This window comes from Lepidochelys kempii, chromosome 8 (assembly GCF_965140265.1).
Source record: "Lepidochelys kempii isolate rLepKem1 chromosome 8, rLepKem1.hap2, whole genome shotgun sequence".
Lineage (NCBI taxonomy): Eukaryota > Metazoa > Chordata > Testudines > Cheloniidae > Lepidochelys > Lepidochelys kempii.
In genome coordinates, this window is record NC_133263.1 from 29,416,009 (window position 1) to 29,442,225 (window position 26,217).

Consider the following 26,217-nt stretch of genomic DNA (forward strand, 5'->3'; position numbering starts at 1 on the left):
TCGTTCCCCTCTATTCGACATTGGTGAGACCTCATCTGGAGTACTGTGTCCAGTTTTGGGCCCCACACTACAAGAAGGATGTGGAAAAATTGGAAAACATCCAGCGAAGGGCAACAAAAATGATTAGGGGACTGGAACACATGACTTATGAGGAGAGGCTGAGGGAACTGGGATTGTTTAGTCTGCAAAAGAGAAGAATGAGGGGGGATTTGATAGCTGCTTTCAACTACCTGAAAGGGGGTTCCAAAGAGCATGGCTCTAGACTGTTCTCAGTGATAGCAGATGACAGAACGAGGAGTAATAGTCTCAAGTTGCAGTGGGGGAGGTTTAGGTTGGATATTAGAAAAAACTTTTTCACTAGGAAGGTGGTGAAACACTGGAATGTGTTACCTAGGGAGGTGGTGGAATCTCCTTCCTTAGAAGTTTTTAAGGTCAGGCTTGACAAAGCCCTGGCTGGGATTATTTAGTTGGGGATTGGTCCTGCTTTGAGCAGGGGCTTGGACTAGATGACCTCCTGGAGTCCCTTCCAACCCTGATATTCTATGATTTAAGGCAGCAAGGTTATTCTAAGTTTACAATAAAACGGAATATCTTGTAGGGAATAGAAAAGAGAAGGAGGAGAAAGTGGATGATGGGACAGCATGCAGAGGGGGAGACTTTCAATGGCACAAATGGTAATCAGGTGCCTAGTCCCAATTGGTGAGTTAGGCCTCTAACTGCCATTTATGCCTTTAAAAATCTCCCTCAGAAAGTGCGAGTGCATAGGCATGGACCATGAGAGTGGAGGCGCGAGAGGCAAGAGCATTTGGCAGGCCACCAATGACAGAGTTCTCCATAAAAGTCAAGACCAAATCGTACAACTTAAAGACGAGAGCACCAGGTGGCATGGCACTGAAGTGAGCGCATCCCCCACTCAGCTTATGCTCCAGCCAGCGTGAAGGTCTTAGAAGCGATCATTCAAAAACCCTTCATTTTCAACATTTCAGTCTGACCCCCCCCCCCCCCCCCAAAAAAAAATTTCCCCATTTTTCAGCCAGCTCCACTCAACAGCTTTTCCTGGATTCTCCTGGTTTCACGCAAAGCACAACTACGGGCTTCCAGTGCTTGCCTGGTGAACTCCAACCCCTAACTGACTCTGCAAAGAGCTCTCCCCCACTACTGGTCTCGGTGGAGGTCAGCGAAGCCCTCCTTCTCACCACCACACCTTCCCTTCCAAACGCTACCATCTAGGGCTAGATGAAGAAACCACAAATCACCAGTGCAAAAGTGCCCCACTGCCCATGCACTGGATGATACCAGAAAGGGAAGGACCCTCCCTCTCACACAATAAAGGAGAATGAACTACCCAACCTCACATTAAAAAAAAAATGCAAACCACGCTCCAAAGGGAAGAAGAAAATACTCCTCCTTATACCTGCAAATTCCTAGGAGATAGTTATTAACTACAATCATATGCAAAGAACTATTCTAAACTGTGTTATAAAGAAGTAGATCTGATGGCTGGGGGGGCAACGGGGACAATTGCACTGTACAGCTTAAGTAAATTGACTTTCCATCTTCCATCCTTCTTAAAATCCCCATGCCTGTGACCATTAGAATTGTGCAGTGGTTCTGTCGTTCGTACAATCCAAGACTCAAGTTAACACATCCTCTCTCTCATGTTGCAAGTTTGACATTTTTAAAAGGGAGGAAAAAATTATGTTGATGCTATGAGTTCCAGGAATTTTCCCAGCTATAACTTTTATCATCAGACTAAACAAATTGAAGAACAAGATCTTTATTAATGAAGTTTATATCTTAAAGGTAGGCCAGCCTATGCAGGACAGGACATTTTGTTTTGTAGTTTCAACACACAATTAAATTATTTGATTTTAAAAGCTCAGGAAACAGAGGGATTTGTAATGGTTGTCTAGGATTTCCTTATGTGTTGTTCCTGTAAGGACTTTCGGTGACAGGGGATGGATCACTTGATGATGACCTGTTCTGTTCACTCCCTCTGATGCACCTGGCATTGGCCACTGTCAGAAGACAGGATACTGGGCTAGATGGACTTTTGGTCTGACCCAGTGAGGCCATTTTTATGTTCTTTTGACTTATGCATATGCTTAACTTTTCTCATTGTGATTTCTCCCATCAAAATCAATGGGACCGTGCTCTGTGGATTAAGATTAGCATGTGCATATGCCTTTGCAGGATTTAGATCTAAATTACTACCCTATGCTCCCATCCTAATGTGACGGGCAAAGCAAGGCCTTTGAGCTTAATTTCATTCTTTTATTCCTCCTCATTGGATGCCTCAACTGCCCAATCACTAGGCAAATTGTGTCATTAAAAGTTGTCAGGATGCCCTTAAGTACATAGGCACATACAGATTCAAACTTTGTTCACAAAATAATAAAGCAGCTATGAGCATTAGATCTGGGCCATCCCTTATCAGTAGTACTACAATATACACCAATGATTCAAAGCACTGGAGATGACAGTACAACATTACAGTTTCTACTGTAAAATCTTTTTTAATATGAAAGCATTTGGCTATCTTTCTGGGTACTCTATAGTTCCTGCCACGCCTGTTCTGACGTTCTGAGGTTGCCACTCTTCACAAAATACAGCACCATCGTTTCTATGCCACCAGAGATGGAAATGATGCTGTGCCACAATTATTATACAGTACATTGAATGTGGAGTGCTTGCTCCGAAGAGCTTGCAAACTAAAGGTCCTATCCTGTTCCCACTGAAGTCACGGCAAAGCTTGCACTGACTTCAGGGGGAGCATTGCTGCCACAGAAAACCAGGCTCTAAAATGGCAGATTAAAATACTTCATTATTTGTATTCCTCCTGGAAAGGGAGGAGAGTAATTTGAAGCCATGATTGAAGTCCATCCAAACATTCTTTATGTTGATGATATAAGCTGTTTTCCATAAAAGTTTATCTAGATTTACTAGATACTGGTATCACTATGCTAAACCTCCTGAATGATCAAGGAAGGAATTTTAAAATGAGCTATATTTAAAAAATTAGCTAATCCCTCTTTATTCTCCATCCAGCCCCTAAATCAAAATATGAATATAAACATCGTATCTAGCTTAGGAGAATGCAAAGAATAACTAAAAGTGTCCAGAAAAAAGCTGTATTCATTGATTGTAAAAAGAGATTTAGATTAGAGACCTAAAGTGAGGTTTTTCTGTAGCATGAATTGAGTGGTATTAACCCAGGTTTGATAGCCCTGGGTACCAGATACACAGCGTTATCAACTTTCATGATTTTAATTTTTCATTAGACTTGGTGTTTTTCTTAAAGTCTCAGCTGCCGGAGTCAAACGATTAACTGAAAATCTCAGTTTTCATTGTAATAATGTTTCTAACCCCCACAGAAAAGGAGAAAAGCTTAAAACATGAAGTAATTATGGCCTAAAGGCTCAGGAGCCAAATGACTAATAAAAATAACCCAGTTTAAAAAAAAAACTCTCATGATTTTGGGGGCCTGACTCCGGATTTCTGGATAGAGCAGATGCAGCAGTAATGCGAGCTTCCCCACAGGAAAAAGGACATTGCTGGGTAGTAGCACAGAACCATTTGCATTTTTGGAGCAGCTTCACTTTTCTGCTTGGTTCACTTTTCACCTGAAATATGATCAGCTGTTCAACCTAGCAGATAACTTCTCCCTCTCCCAAACCTCAACACTATAGATACAAAGAAGAGGAGCTGCCGAACAATCTCTGAAACAGGGATTCTCAGACTCAAGCTTGTGCCCTATGGGGAGGTGGCTGGTCACATGATGCTGACTCGTCTCCTACTTTCCAGCTACTATACTGCATTGAAAGACAGCTAAAAATACAGTACATACATTCCTAATCTTATTTTTTCCATGTAAGCAATTGCTGTATCTTCTACAGGGGTGTTACGCAATCATGAATGGAGGCAGTGTGGGGTTTCAAATAGTCAGCCTATTAAAGTTCAGTCCATACTATAAAATGGCAAATGGAGGTGAGCAAAGATGAATTGGAATCTGATAGCCTTCTTGGTTTGTTTTTTGCCAAGCTTCTCAATCATAGAATCAGAATCATAGAATATCAGAGTTGGAAGGGACCTCTGGAGGTCAACTAGTCCAACACCCTACCCAGAGCAGGACCAATCCCTAACTAAATCATCCCAGCCAGGGCTTTGTCAAACCTGACCTTAAAAACTTCTAAGGAAGGGGATTCCACCACCTCCCTAGGTAACGCATTCTAGTGTTTCACCACCCTCCTAGTGAAAAAGTTTTTCCTAATATCCAACCTAAACCTCCCCCACTGCAACTTGAGACCATTACTCCTTGTACTGTCATCTGCTATCACTGAGAATAGTCTAGAGCCAACCTCTTTGGATCCACCTTTCAGGTAGTTAAAAGCAGCTATCAAATCCCCCCTCATTCTTCTCTTCCGTAGACTAAACAATCCCAGTTCCCTCAGCCTCTCCTCATAAGTCATGTGTTCCAGTCCCCTAATCATTTTTGTTGCCCTTCACTGGACTCTCTCCAATTTATCCACATCCTTCTTGTAGTGTGGGGCCCAAAACTGGACACAGTACTCCAGATGAGGTCTCACCAATGTCGAATAGAGGGGAATGATCACGTCCCTCAATCTCCTGGTAATGCCCCTACTTATACACCCCAAAATGCCATTGGCCTTCTTGGCAACAAGGGCACACTATTGACTCATATCCAGCTTCTCGTCCACTGTCACCCCTAGGTCCTTCTCTGCAGAACTGCTGCCTAGCCATTCGGTCCCTAGTCTGTAGCGGTGCATTGGATTCTTCCATCCTAAGTGCAGGACTCTGCACTTGTCCTTGTTGAACCTCATCAGATTTCTTTTGGCCCAATCCTCCAATTTGTCTAGGTCCCTCTGTATCCTATCCCTACCCTTCAGCGTATCTACCACTCCCCCCCCAGTTTAGTGTCATCCGCAAACCTCCTGAGGGTGCAATCCACACCATCCTCCAGATCATTAATGAAGATATTGAACAAAACTGGCCCCAGGACCGACTCTTGGGGCACTCCGCTAGATACCAGCTGCCAACTAGACATGGAGCCATTGATCACTACCCGTTGAGCCCGACAATCTAGCCAACTTTCTACCCACCTTGTAGTGCATCCATCCAGCCCATACTTCTTTAACTTGCTGAAAAGAATACTGTGGGAGACCATGTTAAAAGCTTTGCTAAAGTCAAGGAATAACTTTAAAATCAGCCAAGCCCCTCTGAATTAAACTAAAAACTACAGACAATTTGGTATTCAGTGCAACACACATACACACACACCCCTTATTTGGGGTGTATAATTCTGGGAGAGAAATTTAATTTTTATCCTACATTATTTAAGGCCTTCTCCAACATCAGGCATGGGGGGGAGGTGGATCTCTCATGAGCAGCATCATCCACACTGTTGGCACGATAGCCTCCAGCATGGAAGGTGGGAGCCCCTCATTTCATCCTGTTGCCACTGACAAGAACAGCTGTATGGAGTAGCTGGTTGATAATCTGTGTTTTTTCTGCTCTGGAGAACGAGGAGAACTATTATTCCCATCACATTCCAGGAGGCAGAATTTCCTCCATGCACGGCACTGTTGATAGAACATTGACTCCAAGCCAAACAAACTCTTGTAAAGAACTCAAACAAGAGTAGGAAATACTCTTAAAAAAAAAAAAAAAAAAGTAACTTATTAAAGCAGAGCTTCGTCATACGGTTTTCACTGCTTCCATGAGAGGTGAACCCAGAAAGGAAGTCCACCCAATTTCAAAGTTATATAAATGAAAGTTTCATGCTGCTTCCCACCTGATCTTTGCCAAAAACCTGAGGATATTACATAAGAATGTTAAGTGCCCTGTGTTTGTTTTGCTCCGTTTTCATGGATTTTGGGATGAGCTCAGATTGTTGACTAGCAACAAAGGGATTGCTTTTAAATCAGAGGTTCCTCCAAAGTTCACAAAAAAGTGAACTTTAAATAAGGGATTTTTTTTTTAATTAAAAAATGCTTTTCTAAATGAGGAAAAAACAGCCCATCCTGCTACAAAGCCTGAAGTCAAAAGAAGGGATGGAATTCACTACCCAGATTAAATATATAGTCTGTCGCACAAACTCTTTATATTTGGGGCAGGGACTGTCTTCTTATATGCATACAAGTGCCTAGAAAAATGGAACCTCTACACACTATTGTAACTAATAATCATAAAAGCAGCTTAAATTTGTAGTGTTAACATTATATGTATTCATGCAATATGTAAAATCTATTATTTTGCAATGTTGTTAGCACCCCTTGGAAATTTACACTTCAGTTCTTCCTTCTGATAACACTTGGGAGACAGCTTGGATAAACAGAAATGGATTCCAAGCATGGTCCAAAATTCAGTTTAACCCAAGCCAATAACCAAGATGGTTTGAAAAAGTCTAGTTAACTTATGCTAAAGGGAAAAAAAAGTGTCACTACGAGTAGTTTTTCATTCCCTTTTGTCTATGCATTTCCTACCTCCAGTTAGGCTAAACATCCTCTGTTACCGTATCTTGACATTTCTGTATATAGCCACCACATGAAGTGCTTCCAACAGCACAAAAACACTTGCTCTTGGGAGATTTCCAGCTCTGCTTTGCAGATTTAAGACATTCAGCCAGCATAAACAACCTGGTTCATCCAAACTGAACCTTCAAAATTTTTGCAGTTCAATCAGTGCTAGCTAGTGTCACAGCTCAGGGCAACTCAGTCTGTAGTCCCCTTCTATGGTCCAGCAAAGGGCACCCACTCTAGGCTTCCAAGACATCATCTCTCTTGGATGCAGACACGCATTTCACTCTCTTCTGAGTAGGGTATTTCCAGGATGTACAGTTCCCAGACTATACTTTGGTGTCCTCAACAAAAGACAAGCTGCCTACTTGGGCTTCTTTTGCCTTCTCTTCAGAGATGGTACACAGTGTAGTTGTCACTGGTACAGTTACCACATAGCTATATCTAAGCAAGCACAGATTATTCTTAAGGTAAAAGCATTACAGAGAAAACATGTTAAAACTAATAAAAGAAACTACACACGTTTATAAGCTTACAAAGGATCAACCCAGTTCTAACATGGGCTCTGGCAAGTAGTCCTTCAAAACCACACACAGGGGTTTTCCTGTAGTTTCAAGTTCATAACACTCTTTGCTCAGCACAAGAACACTCATGATTCTGTAAGTCTTTCATTTATCCACTTTGGGCCTTTGAAGAGACAATGAATATATTATAAGCCAAACAATGGTTTTCTGCTCAAGGCACAACTTCAAAAGGATTGATTCAGAGATGGGTCATTTGCATTCCCCTCATCTCAAATGTTTCCTAGGAAATCCACTTCACACATGAAGAAAAGGAGTACTTGTGGCACCTTAGAGACTAACCAATTTATTAGAGCATAAGCTTTCGTGAGCTACAGCTCACTTCATCAGATATGAAGTGAGCTGTAGCTCACGAAAGCTTATGCTCTAATAAATTGGTTAGTCTCTAAGGTGCCACAAGTACTCCTTTTCTTTTTGCGAATACAGACTAACACGGCTGTTACTCTGAAACTTCACACATGTTGTCCCAAAAAGTCCTTTGAAGTTCCTGGTGCTTCCCAGAGATTGCATTAATTCTGACTTCCTCAAAGAAATTCTATATACTGTCACAATAATATATAAACATTTGCGTTTTTAATACATTGGACTCCTCAACCTTACTGAATTAAGTATTTTAACTTAATTCCATAAAGTTTGTTTCAGATATTGTCATATCTGTCATGGTTAGAGTGCAGTGTCCCTCCAAAATAAAACAGGGATTATCTTGAGGAATGTTTTTGGGCCTCACCTATTCATTTTTGGATCTGTGATACTTTGAGAACAACATTTAGCTCTTCTAATGGCCAATAGGCAAGGGCATTTAATATTGGTGTTTTGGAAAATTCTCTATTATTAACTCCACGTTTGTTTGTTCTTGACTTCAAGCAGTGTTATTTAACACGTTACATGCATTTTTACATGCCACAGTCAGGTTGGGATCTGTAGTGAATTCTGAAGGAACAAGGTGCTCCCCAGAGGAATGTCACTTGAGAGAAATCCAGAAGAGCAAGTCATAGCATAGTCTTGAAGAGCTATGCTAAATTATGTTCAGTAGTTTGAGAGAGTAGGGTCCTGCCCTGGGCAATACAGATCATTGCCAAGACCTTTACATAAAATGGGAGGGGGCGGAGAATTAAGTGGGAAGAGTCAGTGTAAAGGAAAAATTTGAGGCTTCCCTATTATAATCTGTGTTGGTCTGTAAACAAAAGAGAAGCTTCTTCTTTTGACTGTTTCCCTGTGAGAAGCCAGTGTAATTAGCCTTGGCTGACAGGTACATATTTCACAGGTACCTTGCCCACCCCATGTCCCTGGTTACAGTATCTACCTAATGCATCTAAACCCGATTGTATTACGAAATTACATTGGTGATGAGTTATTTGTTAAATATGTATGCATGTTAGACCTTAAGAAATTGAGAAATATTTTATTTCCTTGGCACCAACTCTCAGGCTTTCAAAAGAGGGCTCCTCTTCACTGTTTCTTGTAGGAAAAAAAACCGGGAGGTGCAAATTACTATGTACTGGAGCTCACAGAATCTTTGGACTGGACTCAGGACCACAACAAAAGTAGGAAGGAACGGGTGTGAGAAAAATCCATAGTCAGTGGCAGGCCCCCTTCCTGGTTATCAAGTTCAATATAATTATCTAAGCTACTATAGTTGATGTAGTATAAATGGTTTTTAATGGAGACTTAAAAAAAGCTTTTCAGACCATGTCTTCCTGTGGACGGAAGAGAGTTCATGTGATAGTCAGCTGCATTGTTCAGCTTTACATTCCACAGAGATACATCACTTTTTTTTACATTAAATACCTATTATAAATCACTTCTATACCCTGTAAAATACATGGCACCTCATGTCTAAGTCTAACTGTGTTCATAGTCTTTGTACAGAAGAGTGTACAGCCTATGGGCGGATCCTGAAAGGTTCTGATCACCCGCAGTTCCATTGATTTTAATTGGAGTTGAGAGTTCTTAGCAACTTCAGGGGGTTATCAGTTAGCAGAATTAGACCCTAAACATTGGGTCTGGACAATGTAATTAATGTTTTTCAGATGTTTCTGCCATAACAGGGAAAAACACAATCATCGAGAGATGACCATTCTTATATTTAACTTCTACAAGTAAAACGCTGAAGCCTCATGCAAATAGATCAGAGATCAGCCCCAAATAAAGTCCCAGAGCCATGCATCTGCAAATGTAAGAGTAGTTTAGAACTGGATCCAAACTTTATAGCTGACAGTTTCTCTCAAATGGGCTGAACCACAGTCTCTCCATCTGGTGCAGAGTTGAGATCCAGATATACTCAATGGCTGAAAGCCTTTTTTAAAAAAAAAAAACAAAAACATTGTGACTGTTTTAAAGCTCAAGAAAGTATAAAACTAAGAGAATTAACTTGAGCAAGGCACCATATATGATTCACCATTCTGTTCTGTCCAACACACCTCACCTGACCTACATACCACTTCTATTCCTTTTTAAAAGGCTGGATTTCAACCTCATTCTCCAGAGGCACAGGACTATCTAAATGCAATTCATCATTCTTAATATTCTTCTTCAGATTGCTAGCAAAGGTGATTCTGTGTCACTGCCTTTGTTTTACCTGCATGGTACAGCATGTCACGAGGATACATTAGAACCCAATATTATCAGTGGTCCTGCTGCACGAAGAATGTGAAACATGTATAGTAAATCCCACTCATTCCTCACTTATTTTTTAATGCTTATTAAGATGGATTGCTGCACAAACAACTCCATTCTTTCACCTCCTGTATCTACCCGAATCACCTGCCACCTCCAGATCAGAGTTCACTCCTGGAATAGAACTGGCTTCCGCATTGTGCAGTTAGCAAAATGAGGAAGGTATAAAGGGAGTTTAATGTACTTCAAGTTAAAACATTTTGGCAAATGAGAGGACATAAAAGCACTGGCTAAAATAAAACAGTCTATGTATAAACCAACCTCATAAGAATTTGACAAGAGTTTCCATTAAAAAGATTCCAACCGATTGTGCAAAACATTTTTAAATAAATGGTGGTTTGTTTTAATCTTGTGAAAGTGTCTTTTTTTTTTTAATCACACTTGCCCTACAAGATTAAATTCACAATCAACTGAAAACCAGAACTATGACTGAAGTATCTTATTTAGGGTTGCCATGTGTCCTGTTTCCATTAAAAGTCCAGTCAGCGGCGCAGCAGGGGCTCTGTGCAACTCCCGGAAACAGCGGCATGTCTTCCCACTGACTCCTACACGTAGGGACAGCCAAGGGGTTCCGCGCACTACTCCCACCCCAACCGCCACCTCCACAGCTCTCATTGGCCGGGAACTGCAGCCAATGGGAGCTCTGGGGGCAGTGCCTGCAGATGGGGCAGTGTGCAGAGCCGCCTGGCCGCACCTCCGCATAGGAGCCAGAGGGGGTACGTGCCACTGTATTCCCCTTCTGCCCTCCAAACCCGTTGGTTCCCTCCTGGAGCCCCCTCCTGCACTCTGAACCCCTCATTTCTGGCCCCACCCGGAACCTGCACCCCCAGCCCAGAGTCTATACCCCCTCCCACAACCTTCTGCCTCAGCCCAGAGCCCCCTCCCCTACTCTGAACGCCTCGGCTCCACCCTCCACCCCGGAGCCCCCTCCTGCAGCCCATTTTTCTCATCCCTGGCCCCACCCTGGAGTTCGCACCCCCAGCCAGAGTCTTCACCCTCTCCCATACCCCAACCCCCTGCCGCAGCCTGGTAAAAGTGAGCGAGTAAGTGAGGGTGGGGAGAGCAAGCAACAGAGGGATGGGGGATGGAGTGAGAGAGGGCAAGCGTGTTCAGTTTTGTGCAAGTAGAAAGCTGGCAAACCTAATTTTATTAGCATGTTAGCTGATTAAGCAGTACTGATTTCGAACTGTATTTAGGCACCTAAAGAGGCAGACAGGTTAAAATCCATTGATGTGTCTAAGAAAGTTAGGTGCCTTTCTGCATCTTTAGGTGCCTAAATACTTTTGGAAACCTGGGCCCAAGATCACTGAGCCCAGAAATAAACTGGAAGATGCACAAAGCCTCTTTGAGAGCCTGTCAGCAAGCCAAGTACACCTGTACCTTTGTCATGAGATCCTGACACACTCACCTCTTCTGGTGACAACGAGCATGGATTAACTGGGTCCACACAGTAACTTCCACCCCGCCCCACCCCCATCCTTCAAACCATCGTTTATTTAGCCATTTTGGTACAAGTGCATTCTGGGAAAACCTGGAAAGCTAACCCATGATGCTTCAGCTGGAAATTGAGTGGCAGGGTATTATGCACAAAGAGCAGCACCAGCAGAATATGGAGCAATGCATTCTGGGATTTCTTACCACAGAGACCGAGGGGAGGAAGGAAAGTTTAGTTACATGAGTACCATTACAGGGACCCTTCTGCATAGTAAAAACAGTGTTACAAGCTGGTTACAGGAAGATGCAATGATTATTAACCAGGGCTTTGTGGCAGGGGTGCTGGTACAATTTGTATAGTGAGGGTGCTGAGAGCCACTGAACCAAACTGTAAACCCTATATATGATGGAAACCACTTCAAACCCAGGGGGGGGGTGTTTCTGCACCCCTAGTTTCAAAACCTATGCTTTGAGGTGTTGCCTGGGCACAAATCACATTAGTAACTGGTTACAAATGACAGGTTTCAGAGTAGCAGCCGTGTTAGTCTGTATTTGCAAAAAGAAAAGGAGTACTTGTAGCACCTTAGAGACCACTGAATGCATCCGATGAAGTGAGCTGTAGCTCACGAAAGCTTATGCTCAAATAAATTTGTTAGTCTCTAAGGTGTCACAAGTACTCCTTTGGTTACAAATGGTTCAAGTCACAGCATGGACCCTCGCAATGGCAGCTGAGTGTCTCCACCCAGCAAGGCACTAAGTACAGTAGCTGCAGTTAATATTCATTAAATCAAACTCGATTACACTCCTTCCACTTTCAAGCCCACTCTCCCACACAAGCCTCTTATGGCCCAATGCTGTAATTTTCCAACTTGGCTTCTAGTTTGCTAGTTTTATGGATACATGAACATTTCTCTCTTCTCACTGTTTAAGTTGTGTACGTAACTCACGCTGACCTCTTCCTCTCTTACTGAGGTGCACTCCTTATCCAGATTTCCATCAGGCATCACAATGCTGCTTATTTGACACACGATTTGAAAATCTCTCTCAAACATTAAAACAACATTTCTGCTGGCATTAGATGTTTAGAAGACATCTAAAAATGTCAAGAGTACCCAAGCTGGTTGAAGCACAGCACTGAAAGGATTTTATGGGACATTCCACAATCTCAGTCAAGTTAGACTGGCTCATACAGAGCCCCTGGCAGGGTCAGGAGATGGCTCTCAGAAGCTTGAATTTAAAAATAAATCCTCAATAAATCAAATTAAAATCCTTTTAAGTCTCTTTGTAAGTGAGGACACCATGCCACAACCGCTACATGTCATAATCATGGGTATACTCAAGAGTGATGTGTAGGGACTATAGCAGTGAACTGGAAGTCAAGACTCCAGGGATCTATTCCTGGCTCTGTCTATCTCTGTGACCTCTGTCAAATCATTTAAATGCTCTGTACCTGACTCCCAGTCTGTTGTTCAGCAGCGAACACCACCTACCATCACTGACTAACAGTTCTATGCAAATTCAGAGAGGGGGATGTAGATTTAGGTCTCAAACTTGCCATAACTAAGCATCTCATTTCGCACGGGAGTATGAACTGGCAAAAGCCCAGATAGGATATTAACTGTTATTCATATTGACATTTTCTATAACATTCCCACTTATCATAGGATATCTACGGACATACAAAACACATGAAAGAGACCACAGTCCAGGCCATAAAGTAAGCAACATTTTTGCCCAGTTCTTTTCTTCACAACATACCGTGGCTGGAAGGTATGATGCAACATAACCTATTTTTCACAGCTGAACAAAAGTCTTTTGTCTCCATTACGGATTTACAGCAGTGGAGATACAGATATTGCACGTGTGGGTTTGACCAGTGTTGCTGCTAAGGTAACTGAAGCAAGAACTTTTGCATTGAAAACATATTGAACCAGAGTACTGCAAACTTTAAGGGACCTTGAAATCTGTCCCATTTTTCTCTTGTAGCTGCTTTGGAGTAGCAGCCCTTGCTTCAAAAAAGAAAACAAAAGCTTGTGACTAATAAGCTAACAGATGTACATAAAGCTGTGTATGCTACAGTGTGCATCAAATCCCACAATTTAGGTGGATGTTTTAGCCAAACTTTTTTTTTTTATATGGATGGATTGGCCTATATTATAGGATTTGGAGCTGATGGCTGGGAGTGGGGTATACTGTACTTGGGAGAGTGGGTAACGAGGAAGGTAGGGTTTTGAGCACCTGGAATGTGAAGCACGTTTGAACTCCTAGGTTTCTCTCCTTCAGATGGAAAGCCTGGTCCAGTTGCGAAATCAAAATACCAGAAGCCAAGAGGCCCATTTTTCTGCTGCCACAGACCTGCTGCGTGACTTGGGGCAAGTCACTTAGGCCTCGTGTAGATTAGGATTTGGAAGGCGTTAGCTAACACATGTTAACAACCTAGTATAGACAAGGCAACGTGCTTTTAACACATGCTAAACTGGTTGATATAAAGCTTTAATTTGACCACTGTAAGACATGTTAAAGGCACACTGCCTTGCCTACACGAAATTTAACACTAATATGTTGTCTAGACTAGGATTTGGAAGGTGTTAGGAACACGTTAACAGTCTAGTGGAGGCACAAGAATGTGTGTTATAGTGGTCAATTTAAAGCTTTATATCTACCAGTTTAGCATGTGTTAAAGGCACACTGCCTTGTCTATACCAGGTTGTTAATGTATTAGCTAACACCTTCCAAATCCTTGTCTGGAGAAAGCCTCTCAGTCCCATTCTGCCCCCACCCTTTGTGAAAAAACAAAAACAAAAAAACCACGCCTTCAAAAGACTTGGGAAGCTTAATTTGAGATAATACAAATCTGTTAGGTATCTCTTATCTGTATATCTCAAAGTACTTTTCAAAGGAGAGATCATCCCCCTGTTAAGAATGGGGAAAATCAAGGACAAGGAGTCAAGGACAGAGAGATAAAGTGACTTGCCTAAATTCTCTGCCATGGAAGAAACGGAAATAGGATCCAGATCTTCTGAGTCCCAGTCTAATGCCCCATCCACTGTATTATACTCCCAAAGCCAAGAAATTTGATTCCAGATTTCAACTTTTGCCAAAGTTTAGAGGTATTGAAAACTCAACATAATGAGCTGGCCAGCGTACATGAACCACTGTCCTCTACAGGATGGATTCAGAACTTCAAGACTGTCAATCATAAGCCATATATAACTAACAGTTTAGCTCAGTGGCTCTCAACTCTGGTCCACTGCTCGTTCAGGGAAAGCCCCGGCATGCTAGGCTGGTTTGTTTACCTGCTGCGTCCGCAGGTTTGGCCGATCGCGACTCCCACTGGCCGTGGTTCGCTGCGCCAGGCAAATGGGGGCTGCAGGAAGGGCGGCCATCACATCCCTCGGCCCACGCCGCTTCCCGCAGCCCCCATTGGCCTGAAACGGCAAACCGCGGCCAGTGGGAGCCGAGATTGTTTAGCTGCTGCATCCGCAGGTTTGGCCAAAGTGGCCTGGCCCGCCAGGGGCTTTCCCTGAACAAGCAGTGGACCAGAGTTGAGAGCCACTGGTTTAGCTGAAGAGGGCAGGGTGTGTTCTTTTAGGCTAGGAAGACTGGAACACTCATACTGAAAGCTGCTGCTGTGAAGTGCGAAGTGGCAAAATTAGTTTCCAGCTGTGAAATTCAGATACATTTTTGTAACATTTGTCAGGAGTTGAGGGCTGTTTGGTTCCAGTGGGTTGGCTTAAGTCTATCTCTACTTAACGAACTTTGGTAGCTCCTTGAAGTCCTCATATGGGAGATTCTATAGAAATACAAACATGTTTTTTTTTTCCCCCAGGGATGCCCCCACTTTATCTTTAAGGAGTAAAACAATTTAAAAAAAAAATTGGCCACTGCTCCCTTGCAGCGTCCAGCATAAGCCATGACAGCACCCATATGAAATATTTTACCATTAAAAGCTAAAAAAAAAAAAAAAAAAAAGTGTTCAAGATGATATATTGACACCTAGCAACCTGAAGTATTACAAGCTTTATATGGTCCCATTTTAAAATTTATGGTGCTTTAATGAGAGGGAGTTACTCTCACTCATACCATCATATTTTAGTAATAATTTCTGAAGGGTTATTTAAAAAACCCACAGCTGAGCTGTATTTGTTTTTCTGCTACTTTTAGAATGTGCCAACACTTAAATCATCAGAGTGTGTAGCTTTCATATTTACCATACCCTTTACAAGCATGCTTAGCATACCACCCGAGAGAGACTACTGTGCCCACAGAAATGAGGAACCTGGATTAATTTAAAGGAGAACATTTCACAATCCATCTCCCCAGAATACAAGAGCAAGGAGCTGCTCAATTAAATTAATGGCAAGTAAATTTGGAACAAATAAAAGGACATTCATCTTAACGCTATGGCTAGCCACGATGTGTAATTAGGTGCTGATGGAATTCAAACTCAGGCATTGTGGCTCGAATTTTTTTTAAATGCTTGGATAATCCTAAACCCAACAGCAATAATTATTATTTTTGTAGACTGGCATGATAAGCTACAAGTAACAAAAACTCAGGCCTCAGAATGTAAACTGACAACCACAGGGGCGCCAGATGCTCATCACTCTATATACTGCTAGATGGGTAGGTGCATTCTGGGGTGCTGGTTTACCTTCTTCCAAAGCATCTAGTAATGGTCTCTGCCCAAGAGAAAGGCTACCAGCTGGACAGATCAATGATCTTACCTATTATGGGTTTCAGAGTAACAGCCGTGTTAGTCTGGATTTGTGCTGGAAACGGCCCAACTTGATGATCACTTTAGATAAGCTATTACCAGCAGGACAGTGGGGTGGGAGGAGGTATTGTTTCATGATCTCTGTGTGTATATAATATCTGCTGCAGTTTCCACGGTATGCATCCGATGAAGTGAGCTGTAGCTCACGAAAGCTCATGCTCAAATAAATTGGTTAGTCTCTAAGGTGCCACAAGTACTCCTTTTCTTTTTACCTATTATGGTATATCCTATGGTGATCCAGCAGGAGGTGCTATACTACAGCTTTGACAATCATATACACTTTAGCAGACCTAGCTGTGGCCCAGAGGGTGAGGAAAGGGAAAGGTGGATTGAAAAGAATAGAGGCCTCACTGCTCTCTATATTTCAACTCTTAGCCCTAACACCTACTTTAAGTTGTACTAACTAGAACCTAGAACTTGGATATACTGAAAGTCATACAAAGTACATTCCAGCCTCCTCAGCTCTGCAACTGTTAGTATTTTATTATTTACTTAATGCCCCAGAAGGCACCAGGTTGACAGATAAAAGACCCTGAAGAGCATATGATCTACTGACAACAATTTCCAGAGAAGGGGAGAGGCAAAGGAACACAATACAAGATTGTAAAATAATTTCATATTCCTACTTGTGCTACTTTACCCCCGCTTTGCTAATACTAATCCAAGCCTGTCATCTTTTGTAGGGAATTTTTAACTTTGCCTTTTTCAGTTTTTAAACATTTTTAAAATAACTTTTGCTTGTTCCATTTATTTTTAGTTTTAACTCTCCACCCCCTCCTCTAATTAAAATTCTGCCTCACCACCACCACACACATCCATCTCTGCTGCACCACTCATATTGCTCCTTAAGGGTGGGCTCTGCCTCTTCCCCAACTACTTTAGTCCCTGACAGCCCTCCACTTGCTGCATGAGGCCAAGCAGGGGTGGAAGCAGACCAGAGGCTCTCATCCCCAGAGGCGTTGGGGAGCTAAGAGAGAATTTCTTCATGCTCACAGGGGCGTGGTGAGGGAGGGAAGGAGGAAGGGCTACAGTACTGGGAGGCAGAACCGAACACTCACTGAGCCAGCTGATGAGCAGGAGGGCAGAACACTTCAGGTACCCTCCTGATCCCTTAAAAGGGAGTAGGCCAAAATCGCATCCACATTCAAAGTGCTGAAGTAAGGAACCTCTCAGCACATGAAGCACCTCTACTGAGTGGCCTTTTCCCAGGAGGGCAAGTTGGGGGAAAAAAAACAGCCAGAGTAATTTTTTCCATAAACAGACAGGTTTTCAAGTTTGAGGAAACAGAGGCAATCTCTGCCCTGAAGATGTTGCAGTCTAAACAGACAAGACAAAGGGAGGGAAGGAGCACAGATCGGTGAAGTGACTTGCCCATGCAGGTCGGTGGCAGAGCTGGGCATAGAACTGAAGTCTTACTGTACCAGCCTAGTGCCTACCCACTGGACCACACTGTCTATATTTTGAAATCATCAACAGATATCAGTTACATTCTCTTATTTTGTAGAGCTGGCTAGGAAACTCAATTCCACTTCTGCAAAAAAACGTTGAGGTCTGGAAAAATTTTCAGCCTGATTCAGGCTGGGGAAAAAACAACAACAACAACAACAAAAAACAGAAAAAAAACTTCAAAGCTTTTTGCCATGGTGGAATTTTGCCAAATTTAGTTTCAGGAACGTTTTAGTGTTTCCAAAATAAAATACGTTCCCTGGGAGCTGGAGCCTTAGCTGCACGGTTGCCTGCCTGGTGGGTCCCTGAGGAGCCAGAGGAGCTTGGAAGCCCAGCAGTCACCAGGTGGGCTGCCAAGGAGAGTGAGCTGTCAGGAAATCTGCCTGACTTTCTTAAATAAATAAATTAAATTAAATTAAATTAAAAATCCACCCAAACTGACAAATTCCCATGGAATGTTTGGCTTTCAATGAATCTTCATTTCCCGACAGAAAGTTGTTCATTTGAAAACTTTTCCAACCAGCTCTGTTATTCTGATACTTCAGATTGTATCCAGGATGGTAATTTATGCACTAAATCTAAGAGCTGCAACACTAACCAGGAAGGTGTTGATTTCCCTCTTGGTTTACTTGTTTGTTTCTGCACTTTGGCAAACAACTTCGCCTTTTGTTTTCTGGGACAATTTCAGCTCAGTTTTCCAGGCATGGGGATTTTTCACTAACAGTAACCAGATTTAATTTCACTGCCACACTGAGATGGCTATAAATCTCAGCATGCCAATGTACAACGAGCCTTGAGTATGAAAGCCCTGTTTTACTACAGGCCAAATAGCAGTGTCTATTTCAGCGATTTAAAGTGTTTTTCAAATAACACATTTGTACAGCTTAAATGGAAACATATTGTCAGCTTTTGGCAGTTTAAGTGCAAACATCTGTCTTGAAAGATGTGTGGTACCACAAGAGCCTTTCTGATAGGAAGTCAATCAATAGAGATAATAATTGGAACTGATCTGAGGATTTAAGATATTCTAAGTCACTCACAGAATCACAGACAGACTAACTTTAAATGCCCTATGATGAGAATCACACCTCTGCTCCTGGGAGGCAATCCCACAGCCTGAGGGAGTTCAAAGAGGCTTCCCACAGATACCTAATTCTAATTATTTTTTCCCCTCTGAATTTCATCCTAGTGTAGCCTTATCTATAGTTATAGGTCTCTATACAAAAATTACCCACCCCAAGGTGAGGATTTACAGTTACTTTAATCTGTGAGAGTCCAGCTCCCAAAATGGACTACAGTACAGAGGTGATCAATCGGAGGAGGATCCCAAGGTGCACAACAAACACTACATAATGCTCTTTCTATAATAATTATTTTTCCTAGCCTTACAATACACACATAGCAATCTGGTAAAGGAGAGAGAGACGAATACAGAATGTGTTGTATTTGCATGACTCACGCCATGCTTTGTGGGAAAACCCAGAGTTAGTCCTCCTCATCCTCAATAGGATCACCCCAGTGGTTGGCATCTCCCCCATCAAGGCACACAGACACGTAATGTATCATGCTGACACCCATGGGGGTTCATACATATTTATGAAAGTTTTAACCCCTTTTCCTTATTTGAACTTCACATCTCACAACTTTTGGGATATCCTGTTTTTTACAGGCCAACTCATTACCACTTACATCTTAACTCATTACCATTTACATTTAAGTCTCTGACGTTCCACCCCAGCTACCAACAGCCGTCGTGTCTACTAATCTCTGGTAGATATTATTAACCACATGCAGCAATTATTTTCAAAACATCAGCATATCACAAACAGAGATACAAGCTCAGCAGGTTTATTATTAACTTGCTTATGCTAACTTATCCTAGATCTTAGGGCCTAATTTGGCTAAGCTAAATATTTTACAGGCAAGAAAGCCCTGTGTTACAACTTTAATTAATGTGTATGTTGTACCTCTATATCCTAAATATCCTGAATACCTTTTGTCCTTGGCTATGCTACTACTCTTCATTATTCCTGTTCAGGCACCCTGAACATTTCCTCTCTCACCCAGGGTGATTACACACTATCAATACTGGAAATAGTTGTGTTATAACCACTTGAATTGTGGTAGCACTTTGGCATTAACCAGTCATTGACCAGGACCTCATGGTGCTAGGTGCTGTACAAATGCACAATAAAGACTCAGCTCCTGCCCCCAAGAGCTTCTCCCCAGCAGTAGAAGCCTTTTAGTCCAGCTATCCACATTAATTTTCCACAAAAAGTCAGCCCATTCATGCCCCTGTTCACTTTTGTTGCTTTTTTCTTAACTCAGATAGGAGTTTAAATGATGTTAATGTGTATGTTTACATTTAGAAGACAGTCTCCACATTATTTATTGCAATTTATATAACAAATGGATGGACTGCTACCTATCTACGTGTACAAGTATCCTCAGTAGCTTTATAAAATGGAGTTGTTACAACAACTCCATCAGCCTTACTACAGCTCCATCAGTTGCCCTTAAGCAAAAGTAACGAGGCCTAAAGAAGACACTGAAAAATGCTCCCCACTTACCATATCCCCACCACAACCACATGGTCAATACATTGGAGCTATTTGGTACAAAGAGGAGGAGCAAGTAACACAGGCAAGGGGCAAGTTTTTTGGTAGGCTTCATGGCAAAGTAGAGTTTTAAGTATGATAATGAGTTATTTTTGCAGATTTTATGGGCAGCTTCTCCCAAGCATGAGGGGCAGCATGAGAATTGAATAAGAGGTTGATGAGGCTGATGCTGTGGGCTGATCAGCTGTAAAATTTGGCCTTTCAGTTCTGAATGAGAGAAAATAGGTGGGGCAGGGCTTGACCACGAAGGGCATTAAAAGTGAAGTAAATAACTTATTTCTTATGCAATAGAGAAGGAGGAGCTAGTGGAAAGATGCAAAGAAAGGGGTGACAGGGTTAAAGCAACTGGTTAGAAAAAATTATCTTTTCAGGAGCATACTGAATGGACATGGATAGAGTAAGATTGTCAAGGCCAGAGAGACGGATGCTGCAGTAATCAAGATGAGAGAATGGACGAGAGTTTTAGCTGTGTGGATAACTAGGAAAAGTCATATCTTAGAGAAGTTATGCAGAAGATTCTGCAAGACTTAAACATTCTCTATGTCCACACATTCAGGGTGAGGTCTGAGTTGAAGATGACACCCAGTTACTGGACTGATTGACATGCAGGATGATGGCATTGTCCATAGTGATCGAGAAAGAAGGCTGTGGGGAGAGCTTGGGGAGGAAAAAAGTAGGATCTCTGTTTTAGCCATGTTGAGCTTGAGTTGCCAGCTAGGCATCCACGGGGAAGATGTCAGAGACACAGGCTGACATTATTAATTTGGACAGGCTGGAGCAGGGACACAAATCTGTGAATTGTCCACATAGAGAAGGTAGTTGAATTTGTGTGTATGCTCCCTGTGACTCCAGTTTGGAACAGGGGTGTTCCATCGCCTGTTTACAACACAGCTGCAAATTGTACTGTGGATGGGGCAGACCAGAATTTTTAATCTGTGCTCTCTAGCTAGGCTAAAGCCCAGGACTTGCAGCTTTAGTCCAATTATTGAATAGGTAGGTCATGTCCACACATCCTTGACATAACTAGGTCAAGGGACAATTGTGTTGCAATTGGTTCCCTTCCAGTCCTTCGCTTCTAACGAAAAAAAGAGACTCAGGTTTATTCTGCTCAGAGTTTCAGATAAGTTCTCCAAACATTCCCACTTTTGAGAAAAAACACTGTATATGTACTGGGGAAAGTCAAATAAGGAATCCCAGAGGGATAAGTGCCATTATATTCTTATAAATCATATCAAATATGCAAGCTCTTCAGGGCAGGGGCTTGTCTTGCTGTATGCATTGACGGACCATAACACACTGTGGGCATTACACAATATTGTCCCGATGGTGACTGATATCAGAGTCTATTAATTATTTGCATTATGGTAGCATATAGAGGCCTCACTAGAGACTGGAGTCCCATTGTGCTAGACAGCCACAGCCCCCTTACATTCCAAGTAGAGCAGAGGGGCAAAGCATGACACTGGAAACAGGCATAGAGGTGAAATAACTAGCACAAGGCCACACAGCAGGTCACCGGAAGAGCCAGGATTAGAACTCAAGTCTCTCAAATTACACTTTAGTGATCTCTTCGCTGGACCGGACTGTCTATCAATGCTAGGCATTGGCCCCTGCAGAAATGCCTTATGTAGCATGTGATGCAAAGGGTTTTTCCGCACAGCAGTTGAATTCCTTCCAGAAATGCAAAGTTGGCTCTTACACACACCCACTGTAGTGCTCTCTTGCCCTTATCAAGTTAATGCACTGTAGTCATAGCCTCATGCATAAAGAAGTGGTAGGAAAGTTGCATAAGTGCTGTGTAAGTCCTTGTGACCATACTTGGTAAGTATTTTGACTGAGATGGATGTGTCAAAAGAATTTTTGACCAGTGTCATTTTAGCAAGCTCCTTCTCTGCCACCTCCCAGCATCAGGTCCTGTCCTCTGAACTACACTGCCATCTCTCACGCTCTTGGGAAGACAGACTTTAAAATAAAAATGTGTAAACATATTCTCCAAACTCAGGAAGTTCAAAGGTTTCACAAGTTTATTTCCTGAAGTGCAGAGGAATTCAGCTGTTTCTTTAGACTCACTGACTGCCGCACAGCAGTGGTCATGAAAGGGAGGTGTCCCTTTGAGGAAGTGAATTCCTTTGCCAGCAAGTGGGTGGACAAAGCATTGGAAGACAAAGTCATGACAAATATTTTAAAAAGTCAGAACAGGAGGACAATGTTTCGAAGAGAGCAGGTCCCTTTGAAATTCTCTCTGCGTCAGGAGACTGTGTGTCTGGATTTTGCAATGGCACAAGGCAGAGAAAGCTCTTTAAAAGGAAACTGACTGTCCAGAACAAGGAGCAGACTTGCACTGCTAGGACAAGTGGCCCAGTGGCTACACTATGCACTACTAGTGCATACTTGTATTTGGGTTTATGAACGAGAGAGGGACGCAAGCGTGGATGGGGATCTCAACTGCTGCAGAGATGGGAGGTGGTTGCGGGAGGACAGGACTGGAGCAAGGATATCAGATCCAGTCTGTGTCTGCTCAGAAAAAACTGCATAAAAACACACAGTTGTGTCATTTGGCAGGGGCTGAGAAAACACCGTCAGTTGATGTGAGTTCACACTCTCACATTCTAGATCCTAAGAGTTGTCAATAGGAGGCTACTGTGCCTCCAATCCCAAAGGTCTGCAGGATGCGGCCTGTCACCTAAGCTCAGGACAGTGGGAGCTGGACAGCTATCGGGACACAGGAAATGCCACAAAACACCTAAGACGACAAAACACAGCAAACCATGGAGTAAATCTCAGCAACCACTAGGAATATTTTGTAAAGCCCTTTTCTCATGATCTTTCCTGTAGCGTGGAGTAGACACAGTAAGAGCCAAGACAACTCTGGTAGGAATCCATGGGGAACCGTGTGATGAAGGTAGAGGCTGGAAAGCTGGCGGAGTTTGCACATGACCAGTCATATCACCCTTACACCTTTTTCTCCTCCCCCGTTAGTCACATGTCCATCCAGTGGCATGTGAATCCAGTACCAACCCTTCCCCTATTTGCAGTCACATGAGCCAGCCAGCCAGCCCAGACTGGCAACAGCTGCAAAACTACCCTGAGAACCACCCCGTCCCCGGAGAATTTCCCCTCTTTACATCCTGCCATTGCTCCTCACCTTTAGACAAAGCTTGAAAAATCCTCTTGCCTACTTTACCATGGGCAAGTAGGACATTTTGCTTTGCAAATTAATGAGCTTAAATTCTGCAGATATTGCTCTAACCTTGCACTGAAATAAGTTTCCAATTCACCTTGGTTGTGACAGCCTTTCCAACGAGAACCGCTACAGTGCTGTCTTCCTCAGTGTGCAAACAGATACCTCAGTGGCTCCTGCTCAGAGTTTTGACAAGCAACAGCAAAAGTGAAATTAAAAGAGTGATTTAAAAAAAATAAAACAATCTGTTCTTAAGTTTCCTAAGCTTAAACTTGTCCCAGTCTGCGGGCTAAGAGATCTGACACACACAACAGCTACATGTAAGGGACTTGAGCCTAGCGGTTAGAGCACAGGTCTGCACACATCACTAGTTTTAGTCTCTGCTCTTGCTACTATCTCACTGTGAATACTTGGTAAGTCAGCCTCTGTTTCTTGATTTCTGTAAAATAGGGGAGGAATAATAATTACCTTCTTCAGAGGCATGAGGAGAGACTTAACTGACTTTTGTGAAGCACCAAGAAATCCTTGAATGAAAGGGTCTACAGTAGTACAAGGAACCTTATTATGTTCAGCTGAAAACCTATCACAGCTTCACACCCATGAGTTCTGTGATTTGGGGGTTTTCCTTCCCTTGTTTAAAAAAATCAGACTGTGTTTTGAAATTTGGTGGGTGCCTATGTAACACCGACAGACCCCAGTCGTCGTCAGCAGGCAGGCTTGAACCTGGGACCTCTGGAGCTTAGTGCATGAGCCTTTGCTGCAGAGGTGGCCAAACTACGGCCCGCGGGACCGTTCTACCCAGTCCCTGAGCTCCTGGCCGGGGAGGCTAGTTCCCAGCCCCTCCCCTGCTATCTCCCCTCCCCCACAGCCTCAGTTCGCCTGGCCACCAGTGCTCTGGCCCACCGCTCCTGCCAGGCAGCACGGCAGCGTGGGGCCAGGCAGCGAGCTCCTGCTGCTCTAAGCAGCATGGTAAGGGGGCAGGAAGCGGGGGTTGCATAAGGGGCAGAGGGTCCAGTGGGACAGTCAGGGGACAGGGGAGCTTGGATAGGCATGGGAGTCCCGGGGAGCCTGTCAGGGGGCAGGGGTGTGGATAGGGGTCGGGGCAGTCAGGAGACAGGGAGGGGTGGGGGGTCCCAGAAGGGGACAGTCAGGGGACAAGGAGCGGGGGGAGGGGTTGGATGGGTCAGAGGTTCCGAAGGGGGCAGCTGGGGGCAGGAAGTGGGAGGGGGCGGACAGGGGGCAGGGGCCAGGCTGTTAGGGGAGGCACAGCCTTCCCTACCCGGCCCTCCATACAGTTGCACAACCCCAATGTGGCCCTCGGGCCAAAAAGTTTGCCCATCCCTGGTCTAATGCAGGAATCATAGAATCATAGAATCATAGAATATCAGGGTTGGAAGGGACCCCAGAAGGTCATCTAGTCCAACCCCCTGCTCAAAGCAGGACCAATTCCCAGTTAAATCATCCCAGCCAGGGCTTTGTCAAGCCTGACCTTAAAAACCTCTAAGGAAGGAGATTCTACCACCTCCCTAGGTAACGCATTCCAGTGTTTCACCACCCTCTTAGTGAAAAAGTTTTTCCTAATATCCAATCTAAACCTCCCCCACTGCAACTTGAGACCATTACTCCTCGTTCTGTCATCTGCTACCATTGAGAACAGTCTAGAGCCATCCTCTTTGGAACCCCCTTTCAGGTAGTTGAAAGCAGCTATCAAATCCCCCCTCATTCTTCTCTTCTGCAGGCTAAACAATCCCAGCTCCCTCAGCCTCTCCTCATAAGTCATGTGTTCCAGTCCCCTAATCATTTTTGTTGCCCTTCGCTGGACTCTCTCCAATTTATCCACATCCTTCTTGAAGTGTGGGGCCCAAAACTGGACACAGTACTCCAGATGAGGCCTCACCAATGTCGAATAGAGGGGAACGATCACGTCCCTCGATCTGCTCGCTATGCCCCTACTTATACATCCCAAAATGCCATTGGCCTTCTTGGCAACAAGGGCACACTGCTGACTCATATCCAGCTTCTCGTCCACTGTCACCCCTAGGTCCTTTTCTGCAGAACTGCTGCCTAGCCATTCGGTCCCTAGTCTGTAGCTGTGCATTGGGTTCTTCCGTCCTAAGTGCAGGACCCTGCACTTATCCTTATTGAACCTCATCAGATTCCTTTTGGCCCAATCTTCCAATTGGTCTAGGTCCTTCTGTATCCTATCCCTCCCCTCCAGCGTATCTACCACTCCTCCCAGTTTAGTATCATCCGCAAATTTGCTGAGAGTGCAATCCACACCATCTTCCAGATCATTTATGAAGTTATTGAATAAAACCGGCCCCAGGACCGACCCTTGGGGCACTCCACTTGATACCGGCTGCCAACTAGACATGGAGCCATTGATCACTACCCGTTGAGCCCGACAATTTAGCCAGCTTTCTACCCACCTTATAGTGCATTCATCCAGCCCATACTTCCTTAACTTGCTGACAAGAATACTATGGGAGACCGTGTCAAAAGCTTTGCTAAAGTCAAGAAACAATACATCCACTGCTTTCCCTTCATCCACAGAACCAGTAATCTCATCATAAAAGGCGATTAGATTAGTCAGGCATGACCTTCCCTTGGTGAATCCATGCTGGCTGTTCCTGATCACTTTCCTCTCATGCAAGTGCTTCAGGATTGATTCTTTGAGGACCTGCTCCATGATTTTTCCAGGGACTGAGGTGAGGCTGACTGGCCTGTAGTTCCCAGGATCTTCCTTCTTCCCTTTTTTAAAGATTGGCACTACATTAGCCTTTTTCCAGTCATCCGGGACTTCCCCGGTTCGCCACGAGTTTTCAAAGATAATGGCCAGTGGCTCTGCAATCACAGCCGCCAATTCCTTCAGCACTCTCGGATGCAACTCGTCCGGCCCCATGGACTTGTGCACGTCCAGCTTTTCTAAATAGTCCCTAACCGCCTCTATCTCCACAGAGGGCTGGCC

The 26,217-nt window shown here is 43.5% G+C and overlaps 1 protein-coding gene across 6 annotated transcripts in view; it reads right to left on the reverse strand.

The window, feature by feature from the left end:
• Positions 1 to 26,217, reverse strand: part of LOC140915737 (rho GTPase-activating protein 7-like) — a 171,297-nt gene that overhangs the window by 58,604 nt on the left and 86,476 nt on the right. The window contains exon 1 of one of the 6 annotated variants that reach the window (XM_073355946.1): positions 5,350 to 5,371. The exons of the other annotated variants lie outside the window; for them this stretch is intronic. The gene's annotated coding sequence lies outside the window, so the exon portion shown is untranslated. Of the gene's footprint in view, positions 1 to 5,349; positions 5,372 to 26,217 lie in introns of those variants that run through there. 6 annotated transcript variants of the gene reach the window in all.